Below are 16,517 nucleotides of genomic sequence, written 5' to 3'. Positions count from 1 at the left end.
AGAGGTCTGAGCCTATATTTTGTGTGTGTGAGTGAAACTACGTTGAACTCTTACCTTTGCGTGACTACTCAGACACCTGCACCCTCAGTCATCATATCACTTCCTCAAAACATCCAACAGGTATCGTTCCAAACAAAGGGAGCAAGTGAATAAATGAGTTTATATTGAGTCGCATGGGATGTGATGCTAACATTTATTCTCACACACACAACACACACACCCCGACATAAAAAGGCCTCTTACACATTTTGTCATCTCTCCACGTACTTTTATGCTGAATGGTTGAGTTTTAAAAAATGCATATGAGTACTGTATTTTCCGCACTATAAGGCGCACCTAAAAACCTCCAATTTTCTCAAAAGCCGGCAGTGCGCCTTATAATCCGGTGCGCCTTAAATATGGACCAATATGGATTTGTGGATGAGGACTAACTTCTTAAAGTAAGCTTTACGTATTTATTTTGTGTGTTGTGTGATATTAACGTTTGAGCAACGTTGAGTTATTGCTATATTGTTATTGTTTTCACTATTTCGAGTGTTACTATATTGTGATTGCATTAACGTTTGAGCAACATTGAGTTATTTATTCTATGCGCCTTATAATCCGGTGCGCCTTATATATGGACAAAGTTTCATTGAAGGTGCGCCTTATAATCCGGTGCGCCTTATAGTCCGGAAAATATGGTAATAGTAATCTCACTGAATTGCAGTAAACAGTTGTGTGTTGAAATATTAAACACCAGATAAGAGATGACGTAATGCGACAAAATTTCCCACTATAAAGCATTTCTGACAATAGGCAACTGTACATGGCCAGGTGCAACGTGAGTCTGTTGTTATTCTCTTGATGTACTCCACAGCCCAATGTTTTCAGATTATCCTTGCTGATAACTTCCTGCTTCCTGTTTCTGACTCTGACACTTCCTGCCTTCTAAAGCATGTGGATTCAAGCCTAAAGATAACAAGCAAATGTCCAACAGAACCTTCCCAAAACGGGTTTACTCTCTCGGGTGTTCCAAGAGAGGAAACAGACATCACTTGATAAATTTAAATCATAGGAACAGGTTTTTGTATGCATACTGATTCATAAATTGTGTCATGGATTGTTGGCCTGTGTTTTGTTGATTAAAGGAAGGACAAGGGCACTAAAATTGCACGAAATGTGGGTGCAGCACAAATTAACTGACGCTAATAGACTCACAGGAAACAGCAAGACTTCACACTTCCTGTTTGACAGATTCATGAAGTATTTTGCCGATGGTCACGTCAGAACAGGACATGAACAGTTCCGAAATAATAAATTATTGAAGCTCACATAGTGTTAATTCAACACAATGACACAAGTGTGAACTCAATGGGACCCATTTAGGATTTCCTCCACTCATTCATTGTTTTCCTGCTTTTCTCTGGGAAAGACAGAAATAGTCAATCGGAAATGTAATTGATTTGCAGTTTTAAAGACTGGATTATTGCTTGCTGGCTTGCCCATCATTTACTAATGAATGAGTGACATCTGCTGGGGGTTTGTGTGACAGTTGTCAGCCAGGCGGACATTACAGAAACAGCACCATCGTTTTGCGTTACAAATGAAGTAACTGATAAATGTACATTGTATTTTTTTAAGGTCAAAGGTTAAATGTGATACAGACATTTTTTTAGTTACTATATATAACCGTCAAGATTATTCTGCTAATAATGACAAGTTTTCACAAATTCATCTTAAATTCAATTTGTACAAAATATCATGCTCATTTAAAATCTTAAATTATTCTCCCAATTAAAAGTCAATTTTGAACAGAAAATTTTGCTCAATTCTTTCTTGTGGGATTTTAATCTCTGCAGCCAAGCGGTAGAAGGTGATAAAGAACTCTGAAATCTTTACCAACCAAGAAATTGAAAGTGAAAAGGAAAGAATATACACAAAAAATATTCTGTTCTCTTTAAAGTACTTGCTATTTACGTTCCTAACATGAAAATAGTAGTTTTAATGCCCAAATTCCATTTGCGTCTCAGCTGGAATAACTTCCCGAAATGCAAAACAGGGGAGCAAATGACAAAGAAAATGAGAAGGCTGGAGGAGAGGTGATTGGGGAGGGCTTGTTTTGCTACGCTGGTCCTCCCTTCTGACATACACGCTGAACACAAATATCATTCATTAACAGTAATATGCCATCTTAACACTGATGGATGGGGCACAGGTCCACAGCCCTCAAGTGCCTCGCAACACACACATACACACACACACTTGTAAAACACACAGACAATTTAACGACAGACCTGCTGGGAAGCTGGGATATCTGACTATCAGTCTCTCACACACACACACAAACACACACATACGGACAAGCGCAGGGAGTACAACATACAGGAGCCTGGAGCTCAGGTGTCAAGCTTGCAGGCTGCAAATGAAGAGATTTCCTCTAGCCGGTGAGCTTTGATGGCTCTATGATTTCTCCATCGCTCACTCGCACTGCTGTGAGGGAGCAAGGAGCGAAAGACAAAAAGCTCCAGAAAAGATACAGTGACCCAAAGTGGACTGTTTTGCAGCCATAAGATACAAATTTGCTCTGTGTATTTGAGAATCAGCATCATTTCAGCTGTTTTTTTTTTTTTGTACGTTCATAGGTCTTCATTTGGAATACATTTGCCGTACCTCTGAGTAAAAAAAAAAAAGCATTTAAAGAAAAGATTATGACATGATTCAATTATTTTCTAACAGAAAATCGTCAGCTTCAATTGAGTCCATTTTTTTTTTCTTTTCTTTACTGTCGCTACCCGAGGCAGCAGCTATGACACTGAATATGACATCACTGGCATCATCTGTATCTTGTGGAATTATCAGCCAATATTGTTTTATTTTTGCTAGCTTGAAAATGCTGCTTGATTAAATTTGAAAATGCTGCTTGATTAAATTTGTAGTACTTTGCAATAGTATGGAACACATTATTCTGAGAGGTGTTTTTAATACTTGTATAAACTGTATTCATATTTAAAAATCCATTATGTTGTACGTTATATTTAAAAATACATTAGAAACAGCTTTCAGCATAATGGCACATTTCTACATCACTGTAAACTCTAATCACGATAATAATCATATTGTTGTATTACACAAAGTGTCAATAAAAGCTGAGCGTTGTTACTGTTATTTTGAAAGCTGAATATTTTGCTACAACTCTCATATTGACCAATAAAATTTTGGGAGTTCACATATGCTTTATTATCATTACCCTTAACTCATTTACCAAATCTTAGAGTTTTATCTCACATACAAAAATAGATTGTATTATATAACAATATATAGTTGTTGCTTTTTTGGGTTATGGTTATTTTGTGGTGGTTAAAGTGGAGTGTTTTAAGAAAAATTAACCACAGTTGTAAAACAGGGGAGACTTAGATTTAATTACCTCTCTGACAATGACATATTGCAATTCATAGAGTGAGTGCATCTTCCTAAAATTCAAATGCTATATGGTCGTCTGCTGATCGTAATGTGATGGCTGTCTTATCAACATTATGTAATGGCAAAATAAATAGAATAATGAATAAATAAATTACCATTTGCCCGCCTTTACCCGGGATATGCTAATAAGGTTAGCGGTCAGTTATTCCACTTTCCCTAATACATTTCCCCAATTTGATCTCTCGTTCAACACCCCATCACCTGCTGGCAATTCACATGATAATATTAAGAGATGAGACAGAGAGGGGGTGAGAAAGCGAGAGAGCGAGAGAGGTAGATTCAAATGCAAATATTAAAGAGAGGGATGGCAAGAGAGATGCTGGCTGTCACCGTTATGCATCTATGACACCTCAATGTGCAATAGTCATTTGTGCACATGTGGCTGCGTGTTGTGCATGTGCAGTAATATGAGAATAGATGCGAGGGACTGACCTCCTCTGCCCCTCTCATTTCCATTCAGCCATTTTAGCTCTCGTCAAAGTGAGCGGAGCCATTGTGGCTCAACTAGGGAGCACTTTGTCCTCATTAGAACGGTTCTGAACGGAAGCAGAGAACAAAGCGTGGTGAGTGTAAACGAGGAAAGGAAAGTCATTTTTCATTGCATATTTAATTAGTTTGTACACTTTTACTGCTCTTGCCATGCACATGAATTAAAAATAACAAGGTTAGAATTTACGATGAGACGATGAAGATCCAACTACATGTACATTATATAAATTATCTATATATATATATATATATATATATATATATACTCTCTTTGAGGTAATTCTTACTTTGCCAGGTATTAGATAGTCGACCCAGTAATATGTGAGCTGCAATGAGCATTATCATTCAGTGCAAATGTCCGGGTATATATAAGTCCATGCTGCCATACCCACGTTATGGTTATGGATTAGGCACATTCCATAAGTGCGGGATTGTGCTGTGAGCCAGGCAGAGATGTATTGGTCATATAAAAACCGCATCTCTGATATAGTTAATCATTTATTCAGCTAACATCGTCATTCCCTTAACGCGGAGCAGCTCGACGGGAACAGTAAGACATATTTTCCCCCATAAAAACAATTCACCTCTTTCTCATTTCTGTGCTTTTCTTAACGCCCCCCTCCCCACATTTGTTCCCCTCCCACCTTCTTGCTGTTATTCAAATCCATTACATACATTCCATGTTCTATTTTATTCATGTATCATTTCTGACACTATACTTCTCTTTCTGTTATTGGTCACTTTGGTCTTTTTATTTCTCCAAGCTGATGTCCGGACAGATGTAAGCAAGTCATGGTCTGACAAAAATGGTCCAAATTAATTGAGTTGTTTGACAATTTAGTGACAAGATTGAGTGCAATGATTAAATTCCTGTCCAAGGAATTCAAAATGGGATGGACGGACGCATCAATGTGATTGTGTTTGCTATCACAGGATGCTACAGCAATCGCTATCTCCTACCATTTATCTGACAAAATATTCATACCTTTGAATCTTCAGTATTTTTTTTAATCACATTTAACATATTTAGACTACAAAAGTGAAAAGGTGAAGCAACATTCTAATTGTATTTGAGTGTCCCTGTATCACACATTGGTTGTCCTATTTTGTCCTGGTTCACCTCCAGGCAAAACACAGTCACTCCCCACACAATATTGAAATTTATGAAAATCCTCTGTGTAATATTCAGCCAGTGCCAGGCTACCTGCTGTATATATTTATAATAGCAGCTTTATTAAATCAGTTCAATGTAGGATGATGTTGTGATTACATTGAAGTGGGGAGGAGAGTAGAGTGGGGGTGCATATGAAAAGAGGAAGAAAAATCAATGCCATTCTGTAATTGCACATTACAGCATTATTTTGTGCATTGATGTTGATAATACATATGTTTACATTTGCCGTGATTAAAATCAATGCTGTAAAGTGAGTTATGACAGTGTGGTCTGATGGGACGGCTTTATGGCTGAGAAGGACTAATGAGGTGCTTGATGGGATCTTTCCTAAGAGGGACTTGGAAGCTGATGCAACACATATTTCCATTTCATTTCATTAAAACCTTCTGTTGATAGTGAGTCAATATCGCCTCCATGCTCACAGTTGCTTTAACGGTCACATGAGACAAAAAGGCCAAAATGGTTTGTTTGGAAAAGAACAAAAAAAAAAATAGGACATTTTGTGAACGCAGCACAAATATTGTTTTATCCACATTTTGACGAGGATCAGACTACCGCGTATTGTTTATTGGGGCTTTGAACAGTCAAATGGCTTCTACTTAATATAAGTGGACTCCAGAGACTGGAAAATGGGTGACAAAAGCAAATCCCGTAAGACAATAAAATTATTTTCGCTCATGACAGACAGTGTCTGTCCATCGGTGGCTTGAAAATGGCAGCTCTTCAGCCAAGGCCAGAAGCCAAGACTGAGAGACTTTGTGTTGGGTAGTTGTTACGGAAATTAGTTGAATCAGGGAAAATTCAAACTGGCTTGCTCACCGACACATTTGTGGGTATAAGCACTCAACTAGTTGTACATATACAATCAGCTGTCCCCTTTTTTCATCCCCAACACAAATCTGGCCCAGTACACTTGGTATTTTTACAGACCAGTGTTACATGTTTGACTCCTAACCCTCATTTATCTTTTGTTTTTAATGGATAAAAGGTATTTGATTACCAAACCAATACATTTCTGAACAGCCAGCAAGAATATATAATCTTATACAGCTCTTTTTAGACTTTGTTCGCAGGTTAGCTACATTGTTGCTATGCTACGTGACAGTAAGCTACCGTATTTTCCGGACTATAAGGTGCAATTAAAAACCGCAAATTTTCTCAAAATCCGACAGTGCGCCTTATAGTCCGGTGCGCCTTATAGTCCGGAAAATACGGTACTATGCCAACACCTCTGGGTAGATATAAATTGTGACCAGTTAATATAAATGGGGGAAGAAAATGTTAGAAGTTCAGGAAAATAAGCCGAAAATGGTGAAGGCTTAAGCACGTGTTTCACATTGTTTAATTTTGCACACTGTGAATGTTACACAACAAAAGGGAACTGGAAATAAGTACTGTATGTGCACAATGATCACAACTTCTCTGCAAACCACAGAGAGCCATCAGTGCTAATAGTCACATAAACACTATCAGATTTACACCCATTGCTGTAAATACGTTGATGCCATGGCAGTGCTTTCGCCGGCCACTCTAAATACTTTACTACGTATTGTAAATGTCAGGCTTGAAGAGAAGGCAATGTATTTCCTGCTTACTTTTCACTTACCTCTCTTGTAACAATTTCCCTGAAACATTTGCTTTTTTATTTAACTGCTCATTAAAAGGATGAAAGCACCATTAAGGACAATACAGATGGAAAACTACAAAACGTCCTTGAACACTGCACTCTTGTATGTTTGGCAACACAGGATAGAATTCAGGATTTTACGAAAATGCACCTGGACCAGTCAAGCAACTGTTCTTAATAATATGCATTTGTGTTATTTTTCTTTTGCACTATGGAATTAATCAACACCAGCACCCATGCATTTTAGTGCCATAACGAAACAAATTGTCAAAGACCCTATATATTAAAATGAGTGCTGACACATCATAAAAGTTGCCCATGTTGGTGCAGCATTAAGACTGAGCAATATTATCCTAACTTAAACATCTTTGGGGTTTTTTAATAATAGTTTAAAGTAAAAAAGCAACCTATTTTTCAATGCATTCATACCACTTTTCTTCTGGGTGTATGTGTTCTTGTATGTGTGTGGGGCTTTGCAGCAAAGCAGCAGATCGTTGCGATGTGCAGTCCACGGGGACAGTGAAATATAGCCACAATTAGCCCTGGACACAGTTCAATGATGATAGAGAGGCTCGGCACCCCTTAGACCATGATTAAAAGGCCCGCCCAGCCCACCGCTGATAGAGACAACCGATCTCACATTATTAGCACATGTTGGCCACCGACTATCACAGCAGTACTTCATCCACTTGTGATTTGTGATGGCTTCTGTTCATCTATCACTCATCAGTCTTAGCTGGAAAATGTATACTGGGCTCTTTTGTATGCTGCCAGGTAGTGGTGTGAAGCGATTAAAATATTTAATCGTGGTTAATCACATTCTTTTGTTGTTAACTTTTGGATTAATCGCATTAATAATGTGTTAAACTGACACCATTAAAATAACATAATTTTACCTAAACCACTAAAAAGTAAATTATTTCACCACTTAACTCTTGTTTAACAAGATGCACCTACATGACGTATTTGTTTTACTCCTCAGTCCACAAAACAGCAAAAAATAGCAAAAACTCCTGTAGGATGATATTCTATTTTGCAAAAAAGAGCCATTACAAGCCACCCAACGTGGTTGTGTTTTGTTCACCCAAATAAATGTTCATTTGTTTTCAAATCAGGACTATTGGCATGCTACTCCATTTTTATTTTATTTTATGTCATTTCTTTATTTATTTTTATACCTCTCTCAGGGTCAAGTATTGGAATCTTGGAAGTTCTCAATATCTGTCTGCATTGAGATTGTGTTCAATGATGAGAAGCAATCAGGCATCGTTTCAAAAAATAGATTGTTATCGAAGGAAACTACCAAAGGCAAATGTCAGGTAGTATTTATATATACTATATATATATATATGCAGTATGTTTTGTAAGACAATAGTACTGTGTACAACTTAACTGCAGCGCTAGGCCACATCAATGCCACAAGAGAAGACTGCAAGTCTTGTCTAAATAAAATCCAAATCAGATATTCTTTACAATACGCTCATGAGTCATGTTGTTATTGTCATCCATGTAAACTTAATCCAGTGAGCACATTTACAACAACGTGGAGGGAAAATCACTCGGAGAGGTTGATAGATGGAGGGGTGGTAATGAAATGGAGACATCAACGAGCATGAAGAAAAGAGAGGGAGGGGAATCTAGCATGGAAACATCCCAAAAGAGAGCGAGAACAAGACAGAACATGAAGAGCGAGTGAGAGGGAATAAGAAGAATAGCCTTTCGCCTGTGTTCCATCAAGGGAGAAATTACACATTTACTAAGGTTTTTTCTTAAGACGACGGCCCTCATAGATCAAACCGCTTGGATGTACCAGCCAATTTTCAACATGAAATACAGACACCAGAAATCTATTACACCTGTGTTCTCTCACTACAGCTCTCTGTCGCTCGTCCCCGCAGAGGCTGATGCCTCTATATCATTGTTGCCTCTCCCTTCCCTTTGACACACCTCCCCCCTCTACGGACGTGTATCGAACTCGGACATGTGCATTATGTTATCCACCTGTATGTCTGCCTGACAAATGGGAAACTCCATCATATTCCATAATTATATGACCTTTCCCTTGTGTTATATTTCTCTTTTTAGTGTCCCGATATTGAAAAGAATTGGAAATGTAAGTGCTTTGTAGATAGTCTAGGAATTCAGTTTTGTCGATAAATACTAACAAAACATACCTACATTGGGATATATACATATATACCGTATTTTCCGCACTATAAGGCGCACCTAAAAACCTCCAATTTTCTCAAAAGCCGACAGTGCGCCTTATAATCAGGTGCGCCTTATATATGGACCACTATTGAGCCACTACAGCAGGCGTGTCCAAAGTCCAGCCCGCGGGCCAAATGTATATATCTTATATATGGACAAAGTTTTAAAATGAGCCATTCATTGAAGGTGCGCCTTATAATCCAGTGCGCCTTATATATGGACAAAGTTTTCAAATGGGCCATTCATTAAGGTGCGCCTTATAATCCAGTGTGCCTTATAGTGCGGAAAATACGGTATATATATACACACACATGATTAATTGCAATGAACATGTTTTGGGTGTGGGTGAGAAATGAAGCACCAGGCCAGTGTAGGCCAACTTCAACACCTTCTCTCCTCGCCTTGCAGCAAGCACCTCTTAATGCATCCAGAGAAATTGAGGTTAAGAGGGGATATTCAGGGGGTTATCTGGCGTCATGGAGCTCAGCGTGGGGAGATTGATGGTTTTAAGAGGCCGTGGTCAAATTCATATGGTAATTCTTCCCTATTGTCCCTGCGGAAACCGAGGCTTTCTTTAATCTGAAAGGGAGGGGAGGCTTCCTCTCCCTCTGTTGCAACGGAGCTCAGTGTCACTTCATCATCTAAGGATACTGACGACGGTTGGTCAGTGATGTCTGGATGGATATATCATGTTTGCTATTTCTGTACATTAAATAAAGGCAGTGAGAGTATTGTTGATAAGATTATATTGGGGCATTGCAAAGAATCCCTAACCCTTACCCTAAACCCCCAAAAAGATAACTTCAACCAGTTTATTATGTACAGATTAATTTTTTCTACACTCACATAACAAGATAGCCACCTTGTGTTATTGGAAGCATAGTACTTAATCGGATATTATTTTCCAAATCCTGAAATATTTCAAATTTATTTAGAGAAGTAAACGTGACAGAAGAATACTGTGATATACATTGGTTCAATGAAACAAACTTATATTTTGGTTATTATTTGAAATAGCATTTTTGTCATATACTGTGTGGCTCTCTGATAGCGCTGCCCAAAAAAAAAAAAAAAAAAAAAAAATCTTCATTCATCTAGGTCTTTCACCTGGATGGCGTGGATGAAAAACAAAGGAAAGTTTCTCCAGAGGCCTCAAACAGCATTTGAGTACAGATCTAGATAATGTGCTATAAACCTGTCTGTGGTCGATCTATATATCTACGTAGCGGCTCCATATATATTGGATGAAGATCACCCATAATAAATGTCTTATCTATATACTTAACAGATCTATATATCCAGTACATGGCTGATCAATAGTCATGAATCTACTCCATAGACACAGAACAAGATGTCTCCTTTGAGAGTCAGCCATAATGGAACAGAACACAAACTAGACTGGATGGAGGAATTGCAGAGATTGATATGTCTGTTTTGTTTCTACGCTGAATGGGATTCATGTTTGCTTAAAATATTTAACTTTGGCCTTAAATTTGTCTTTATGGATAAACCATCCATCCATACGTCTATATATACACACACACATATATATATATATATATATATATATATATATAGATATAGATATATAGATATAGATATATAGATATAGATATATAGGTATATATATAGATATATAGATATATATAGATATATATAGATATATATAGATATATATAGATAGATATATGGACGTATATATATATACACATATATATATATATATACTGCTCTGATCAGTATCTTTTTGGCCAAACATTGACTTTCTGAACCACAATGCTGGTCTATGCACTTTTCCTCGTGTCACCCCACCGCTTAAACACACACACACACACACACTCATCAAAGCCTCCTCTCCTGAATCAATACCCTTATTAATCACCCAAAATATACGCGTGACAAACCAATTATTAATCAGCACCATCACCTCCAATACAGTGATAATGAATGTAGTGGCAATGCTGTAGACTCTATCTGTTCATTAACTGCTGATGGCTGCTGTAATGGCTGCTCGATGTCACCAAGATATTTTAGTGGTATTAATGAGGCAGCAATGGTGAGCACACATCATAGCCAGGAAGTTAGGTATGCATTTCCCTCCCCATCCTCTCTGCATCCTCCACTCTCCATCATGCTCAACCTTTTCTCCCCCTTGATCATATTGATATCTTTCCTCCTCACTCCAATAAGCATCTAATCAACAGCATGAGATCAGATAGCAGTAGAATGATGGATCAAGGAATCATTTACTGGGAGCGGGCCTGCTTTGCTAAATCGTAGGTTGGAATCTTCTGGGTGACAGGTGGCGAAATGATGAGCTCGCCGTTTCATGCCACAGCTTGCACTAGATAAGAACCAGATCAACTTTAAGATTAGAATTCATCTAATTTTTTTTAGATTCATCAATTTGGGGATCATAACCGCAGCCCTGGCTCAGAAGCACAGAGAACTAATCGGTGCAAGTTATTGTTACAGTTACCGTATTTTCCGCACTATAAATCGCACCGGATTATAAGGCGCACCTTTAATGAATGGCCCATTTTAAAAAGTTGTCCTTATATAAGGCGCACCGGATTATAAGGCGCATAGAATAAATAACTCAACGTTGCTCAAATGTTAATACAATCACAATATAGTAACACTCGAAGTAGTGAAAACAATAACAATATATCAATAACGCAACGTTGCTCAAACATTAATATCACACAACACACAAAATAAACACGTAAAGCTTACTTTAATAAATTAGTCCTCATCCACGAATCCATATTGGTCCATATATAAGGCGCACCGGATTATAAAGCATCTTTTGAGAGCCTTATAGTGCGCAAAATACGGTACTTGTTAATAAATGTGGTTAGTAACATAATCCACATACTATAATATTGACGTAATGCAACTTTATTAGTTATTCTTGGATTATTTCAATAGAAAAAGTATCGTAATTTCATTACCTAATAAATCGAATGTGAAGGTTTTTTTTCGATGGTGTGCCCATCCATCCATTATCTGGAGAATCACGCGAGGCAGGTCCAGCAAATTGTCCATGTGGGTCAACATTTCGTGAGTATTTTTGTCCTATGTTGTCTGATGCCAGTTTCACTCTACTTACTCAACAGTCTCCCCATTTGCATACAAATGAACATCCAAACGAGCTCAATGACATAATTGACTCGAAATTAGAAATGTTCTTGTGCTGGTCACTTTGCACTGGGCAGACCAAGTGCATGAAAGTATCTGACACATACACACACGCACACATGAAGTAAAGGAAAGAAAAATGGCGGCTATTTTGCATATTAATGGGAGTCATTAGCTGTCACTTGGCAATCGCTGACAAGGGGACTTATTTATGCCCTGGCCCTTGATGTTCCACTGAGAGAAAATGTCCACTTCAGCAGCTAGCGCTAATTGTTTCTGAGCATGTTGTCCACTTGATCATTATCATCATCATCATGGGAAATTAAGCTTGCCTTTAAAAAAAGTGAGTTGGCTGACGTTTGGCGTGGCCTATTATGATAACTGTGTTAGCTTTTAACTTGAGGTGTTCGACAAGCGCAATTAAATTGGAGCCATTATGGCCCTTGTACATGTCTTAGTCTTACTGGGATTATTTACTTTCACATCATTCCTACTAATGCTTAGTCTCTATGCTTTTTCCCGTATAAGTCTATAAAACCTATCATTTTAAATAATAATAATAATAGAAAGAAAAGACGGCTTTAAAACAGTTAACATAAGAAAAAGGTACACAAAGGTCCAAGACACAGTCGGCAAGTAAAAACAAAAACACACAGGCCAATGCAGTGATTATAGTTAACCTTTGTCGTGTGTACAGTAAATTAAGCAATTTATTGCTGTGGCGACAAAGGTGTAACTCTATTTGTCCTATTTAAGGGGACTGCCTCAGGCAAGGACCTCAAAGCAATGGAGAAGATGAAGTCCTCCACAGTCCAGTATGGCTTTTACCTGCTTTTACAAAAAGGTGTCTATGGGGCACCGATGAGTTTGGCAGTCACCTTCACGACGTGAGCTATGGGTCTCTTTTCTGATACCCGAGTCCTGCCATTCCCTTCCAACAATCCTTTGTTTTTTTTTTAAAGACAACTCTGAATTTCCTCACTATCCCTGTTCCTGTCCCAAGTGTCAACTGCTCTGCACAAGCCCAGGACATGGCCAGTGCTGATACTGCCATTTCCAAGGGCCCCAATTCCTTTTCTTTAGAAGGTCCTGGTCCTAGTCACCTACCACAGCCCTGACTGGGCACAAAAAAAAAACATCTATCCTTGCTCATGAATAATTAGCGCTACGTGTGTGTCTTGTCTTTACTACAAAGTCCCTTCTCACCCCCTTGGTATGCCCACACACAGCAAGCTGGAGACATGTGACAACAAAGTGGTGGCGGACAAGGTGGTATTACTGCACTCACACATTTGCACACACACACACACACATGGTTGTGTGCAGTAGTTATGGTCTCGACAGGTTGAGTACCTCCATATTGTAAACAGGAGGGGTGTTGCCCGCCTCCCAGTGCTTGTTACCATCATCTCCTTCATTCAGCAGACATGGTACTGTCAACATCTTGCTGTGAGGCAGCCCAATCAACATTAACCATGTCTCGCACACACACACAGACACACATGCATATGCTTCAACTATGTACACAAGAAGGAAACTTAGAGTTACTGAAATGCAGTAAGCTATTTGTTAACCAGTGCTGCAGCACATTTGCACAGAAGCGTACTCGTACCATCCATGGGAATAGTTTGTACATTAATAAGCGTTGTTAAAGGAATACCTCTGACAGTATTACCCAACGCCTCAGTTTTTTTTTTTTTTGTAGATTGGAGTCAGTAAGAAGTATGTTATTGTTTAATTGTTAAAGTTCCGAGTTGGTGAATAGAATAGAATTATTTGTACAGATTTTAATCTTATATATCAAAATATAGATACCGTATTTTCCGGACTATAAGGCGCACCGGATTATAAGGCGCACCTTCAATGAAGGGCCCATTTTAAAACTTTGTCCTTATATAAAGCACACCGGACTATAAGGCGCACCGTTAATGCATCATGTAAAATTTTTAATCCAAATCAAATAATTCTCCATTTTATCTTTTTTATTTCAACTCCAGACGCAACAAATTACTTTATAATCACAAAATAATGATCCATAGTCTTTTTGATTCATGATTCATAGTCTTCAGCGGGCCACTTATGATTGATTTCATGACACAAAGCTTCGGGTCAGTTTAAATTTTGGAATTTGGTCCATATATAAAGCGCACCGGACTATAAGGCGCACTGTCGGCTTTTGAGAAAATTTTAGGTTTTTAGGTGCACCTTATAGTCCGGGAAAATACGGTACTATATTATCTCTCAAGTGGCTGATGGTGTGTATCTGTGCTTTTAAAAAAAAAAAAAACTGCAAGGATGAAATGTCCTCACACAGCCAATGTGCACATGGTTATGTGTATCAGCATGTGCAGTCACTAGGCCATAAAAAGGGAGCACGGCACCCATGTCAGATATGTTGCCCTTTCAGCTAACGGCTCTAGAGGCCACAAGGGCTAACTGCCGTCAGTAGCGCTGCCACACACTCATGCATACACACACTCGGCCATGCACTCCACACAGCTGTGGTCGCAATGTGTATTTCTTGCCGGCTAGCGGCGACGTTCCCACCACAACTGCTAGTGCATTTGACCTTTCCTGTCCAGAGCTAATCTGATTTTGTCCCTCTTTATGAAATCAGACACTAAAGGTCAGCTGGCTGTTTAACATGGAGTGGAGGCCCAGAGCTAAGGAATTTGCTTCAGTAGTAAATTACCTTTATTATGTTTGGGGTGGTGTGATTTTATACCTTCCCGAAGGCCACAGGAGAAGTACAACAGAAAAAGAATGATATGATGATATATAGTCACTTAACGTGCAACCTCTCATCACTTGATGACCTCCTGCCATTTCATTGTGCTAAAGGTAACTTCTAGTTAGCATTTGTCTTCATTTAACTTGCTAATTTTGTTGAGAAAACAAGTGAGAATTGATCTGTGCTTGTTAATGTTTTGTTGCAAATCAGAAAAAGTTCAAGCTTTTAAAGAGATCAAATTAATTACCGTAATTTCCGGACTATAAGCCGCGACTTTTTTCCAAAATTTTGAACCCTGCGGCTTATAGTCAGGTGCGGCTTATATAAGATTTTTTTGGGTGATTTTTGTGATGATTTGATCACTTTTATACACTCGTAAAAAGGCTGTGGACCACTGTCGTGCGGTATCTTGAAGAAAAAAACAACAACAAAAATACTATTTTGAAACACTACTATGGCTGCTGCTTATTCTGGCTGTGTTGCTTGTGGCTATTATGAGCTTTAGTAGGAATGCACGCTAGGTGACCTGCGTCAAAGGGCTCTAAACCCTGTCTCTTACTCTGCAATGTGACTCAGAGATTACACAAAGCAGTGGTGTTGTTTGGACCATTGTATTAAAACCCAATCAATCAGCATTTAAATTCAATTCTTCTGACATTTTGCTCACCAAAAACAAGTTGTAATGAATGTGAACTTTTAATGCATTTTATTCAGAATGTTACTTTGAACCCTGAGGCTTAAATGGCGGCGCGGCGTATTTATGGATTTTTACGGCTTTCTGTGTACTGTCTTTCTTTGTAAAAAACTCATGTGCACGTGCGGCTTATAGTCCGGTGCGGCTTATGTAAGAAAAAAACAAAAATATCCCTGAATTTTAGCTGGTGCGGCTTATAGTCCGGTGCGGCTTATAGTCCGGAAATTACGGTAGCCATCTCTTTAAAAAGTCTAGTTTTGACTCGTGAGAAATTTGATTAATAGCAATTGATCACTTTTTGACTCCAAAATAGTATGGTTCAGCCACAGACACTCAAGCTTTTAAAATGCTTCATACACAGTCAAATAAAATTCCTCCGAGCATGTGAATAGAGGTGACACGTGAAAAGTTAACATGAGCCAAAAAAGCAGAATGACGTTTATGGGAAATGTGTCAGGTTAAAGCGAAATCACCCTTTGCGGAGAGCATCAGGGCCAGATCAGGGTGAACGTGATGAAGATGAAGACACAGACAGACAGGATGTCTTAAGATGAAGCAAACACATCAGCCTAGATACTGGACGCTGTCTATTTGGAGGACTGATCGCTTTGGCCGCCGTCCTTTTGAAGAATGTTTCTGTCATGCAGGAAGCCCCTCGCCTGGTTGCCATGTAACCTTTTGATCCATCACGAAAGCTACTTCCTGATCCCTCACCCCTTCATAGCGAGTGATCATCACTCACATGGCATGCTCCCGGCATCACAGTGGATGTGTGTGCGTGTGTGGTGTTGAATGATTGCTTATGTCACTAAGGACATAAAAGCAGCTGTGTACATGTTAACATCCATCAAGCTCCTTGAAATGGATGACCATCCAAATTATGGTCACACAACAACCAGAAAACCTTCTTGAGGTCTTATGCACTGAATAAAAAGGTAAATTATCAAAAAGGAGAATAAATTCCTCCAAAATGAGCCAGATAGTAAGA

At 38.7% G+C, this 16,517-nt stretch overlaps 1 long non-coding RNA gene across 2 annotated transcripts in view; it reads right to left on the bottom strand.

Moving 5' to 3' along the window:
- LOC125985091 (uncharacterized) overlaps nt 1-16,517 on the bottom strand; it is a 56,157-nt gene that overhangs the window by 33,650 nt on the left and 5,990 nt on the right. The window contains exon 2 of one of the 2 annotated variants that reach the window (XR_007487215.1): nt 3,895-3,998. The exons of the other annotated variant lie outside the window; for it this stretch is intronic. This is a non-coding gene — a long non-coding RNA (uncharacterized lncRNA). The remainder of the gene's footprint in view (nt 1-3,894; nt 3,999-16,517) is intronic. 2 annotated transcript variants of the gene reach the window in all.

The sequence above is a fragment of the Syngnathus scovelli genome, chromosome 17 (genome assembly GCF_024217435.2).
Source record: "Syngnathus scovelli strain Florida chromosome 17, RoL_Ssco_1.2, whole genome shotgun sequence".
Classification (NCBI taxonomy): domain Eukaryota; kingdom Metazoa; phylum Chordata; class Actinopteri; order Syngnathiformes; family Syngnathidae; genus Syngnathus; species Syngnathus scovelli.
The sequence above is the reverse complement of the archived record's forward strand: the minus strand, read 5'-3'. Positions and strand labels throughout refer to the sequence as shown.